This window comes from Rutidosis leptorrhynchoides, chromosome 1, assembly GCF_046630445.1.
Source record: "Rutidosis leptorrhynchoides isolate AG116_Rl617_1_P2 chromosome 1, CSIRO_AGI_Rlap_v1, whole genome shotgun sequence".
Classification (NCBI taxonomy): domain Eukaryota; kingdom Viridiplantae; phylum Streptophyta; class Magnoliopsida; order Asterales; family Asteraceae; genus Rutidosis; species Rutidosis leptorrhynchoides.
In genome coordinates, this window is record NC_092333.1 from 290,710,961 (window position 1) to 290,714,045 (window position 3,085).

The window sequence follows — 3,085 nt, forward strand, 5'->3', positions numbered from 1 at the left end:
TGTTACGGTTACATTGAGCATAGGGTACCGGCAAGAAAACCCTTAGGTGTTTGAGTGGCGGTGTGAAAGTTACAAGCGATAGCAACTCGATGATTGCTAGAGTAATACCCGTACGGTTCGGTAAGTGCTTCGGTTGAAGTAGCAAAGGATAATCCGAAATCCTTCGTATGCTCAAGGTTGGAGCAAGGTTTGTTGACGTGCGTATTAAGAGATGCAAGACGGGTGAACCTCGTCTTTCTTTTAGGAGTTATGATAATGCGATTGGCGCATTAGTTGTCGGATTAGTGTCCGTGAGAGTGAGCATGTGTTTATCGTTGGGAGCTATTGTTGGAGACGAATTCGTGAGAATTCGAGGACTATGACCAATGAGGATATTGGTTGTGTATGTTGATGAATGGCCATTCCATGGGATGCTATTATTTCGACGATGTGTTTACGGAACGGAGTTCTAGGTGGGGGAGTTTATACTCTCGCACGAAGGTATTCTAGTGTGATGTAGTGACTAGCTAGGTCGAGTTAGTCCATTGCAGTTTGACTAACCGAGTAGGGTTAATTAATTAGATGTTAGGTGTTGACCGAGGCAGGTTAACCAAGCGAGTTTGACTAACCGAGTCGGGTTAATCAATTAGATGTTAGGTGTTGACCGAGGCGGGTTAACCAAGCGAGTTTGACTAACGTAGTCGGGTTAATCAATTAGATGTTAGGTGATGACCGAGGCGGGTTAACGAAGCGAGTTTGACTAACCGAGTCGGGTTAATCAATTAGATGTTAGGTGTTGACCGAGGCGGGTTAACCAAGTGAGTTTGACTAACCGAGTCGGGTTAATCAATTAGATGTTAGGTGTTGACCGAGGCGGGTTAACCAAGTGAGTTTGACTAACCGGGTCGGGTTAATCAATTAGATGATAGGCATTGACCGAGTCGGGTTGACCTAGGGTATTTGACTAACCGAGTCGGGTTAATCAATTTGATGTTAGGTATTGACCGAATGCATTTGACTAACCAAGTTGGGTTAATCATTTGTCGTTAGAGGTTTGACCGAGGCGGGTTAACCAAGCGAGTTTGACTAACAGAATCGGGTTAATCAATTAGATGTTAGGTGTTGACCGATTCGGGTTGACCAAGTAAATTGGACTTAACCAAGTTGGGTTAATCAATTAGGTGATAGGTGTTGATCGAGGCGGGTTGACCAAGTGTGTTTGACTAATGAGTTCGGGTTAATTGTTTTGGTGTGGAGGCTTAACCAAGTCGGGTGTAACCATGAGGTGATTAGAGGGTTACTTGTATTGTTCTCCATAATGGTTAGCGTAGAAATGGTATGCCGTTCGAGAGGCGTTTACGTTGACCAAGTATGTGTGCAAGAAGAGTCACGGATGTTGACTATCTTTGATGTGTGTAGTTTTCGGCCAGTCTTCATGATTGTTGGATGTGTGATCTATTGGTGGTTTTATACGCCGAGAGTGGGATCGTGAGGACCATGTTGTGTGATTAGTGATTGCGATAGCCGTGTTTCGCTCACGTGTTGTTACGGGTGTGACAATAGTCGATTTTGGACACCTTAGGATTAGCGTTGCCATAGTCATTTTGGGCGCTTTTGGTTTTAGTCGTTGCTTATGATGTTAGGATAGTGGCGTATTGGTTGTATTGCACACTACAAAGGATGTTTAGTGGTAAGAGTAATCCGTGAGGATTCATGTGGTTCGATCTTCAACGTTCGGATTGTTGACTTTAGGTTGAGACTTGGTCACTTTTAGCGTTGTCCGTGGTAAAGGTACGCTAAGGAATTTATATCTCGGTAATAGGTTGGTTGAGTTTTTCCCGATATGGGAAATTGAGCAGGTTTTAGTGCTCGGATTGTGGTTTTGATAAATCACGGTTGACGATTTTAGTTGTTAAAAGTGATCCATTGGGAAGAATTGTCTAGGAAAGTTCGTATTGGGACTTGAGTGAGGATCGTTGAGTAGGTCCGGATTGGTTAATTGGAGAAGATCACGAGGACGTGATCGAGTTTAAGTGGGGGAGAGTTGTAAGACCCAAATATTTATTGTACATAATGTATTTATGGTGTACGAAGCGTGTATGAAGTGTACGTGTTGCTTGCTCGAATGTCGAAGGAAACTGGACGTTGTCCGAAGTGACAAGGTGTGTACGTATCTTTTCAACCCCAAATAAAGTTTGAGTTGATGTTTCAAAGCCTTACCATTGGATAGAATATCTTATTACGTTTCCAACGATATTTGATTCATCGAAAACGGAGTTACGGTCGAAAAGTTATGGCCAAAACAAGTTGCTGAAACCTGTTTTGGGCTCGACCACAATTTCCAGTTATTTAGAGCGGCGCTCCACCTTCTGGCGCGGCGCGCCGATTGCTGCAGAGGCAATTTTCAGCCTTTTTAAAAGGTTTAAATGAGGGGTACTTTGGTCTTTTCAATTAGGGTCGGTTTGGGGTCATCAAGACTGACCTAGAACTCCATTGGAGCTCATTTTCACTCATCAAACACTCTCATCTTCAAACCCTAGAGTGAGAGGAGAGTTTTAGAGAGAGAGAGAGAGCTCCAATTGGAGAAGAAGAAGGGTGTTTCGAGTCAAACCTCGGGTATTAAAGTTGTTCTACTCGTCAACGGCATCATTTTGGCGGTATTGGTAAGTTCAAACTCCGAACTTCATCTTTGTAATTTGATATTCAAGTTTAGGGTTTTGAACTAGTTAGTTATAAAACCCATTTAGGAGGTGAAATGGGTAATTGTAACTAGTTATTGTTGATGTTGGTGGGTTTAGGGTTGGTTAATGATTTAACCATGTTTAAGGCTTGTATGTAGTGTGTAATCTCTAGTATTAGTGATTCTAGTAGTGTTGAAACTCTTTTGGGTATGTTTGGTTGACTAACTTTGACTAGAGTCAAAGATTAGGGTTTGGTGATGATTATGACTCAATTGTCGATTTAATAAGGTTTATAAACTTAAAATGGATTAAGTTGAAGTATAAAACCAAGTTAAATATGTTTTGGTGTCAAAACTCGCTAATGGCGCGATGTTGACTCCTTTGGGTCAAAATTAGGGTTTAAGTGCCATTTTGGGCAAGATAGG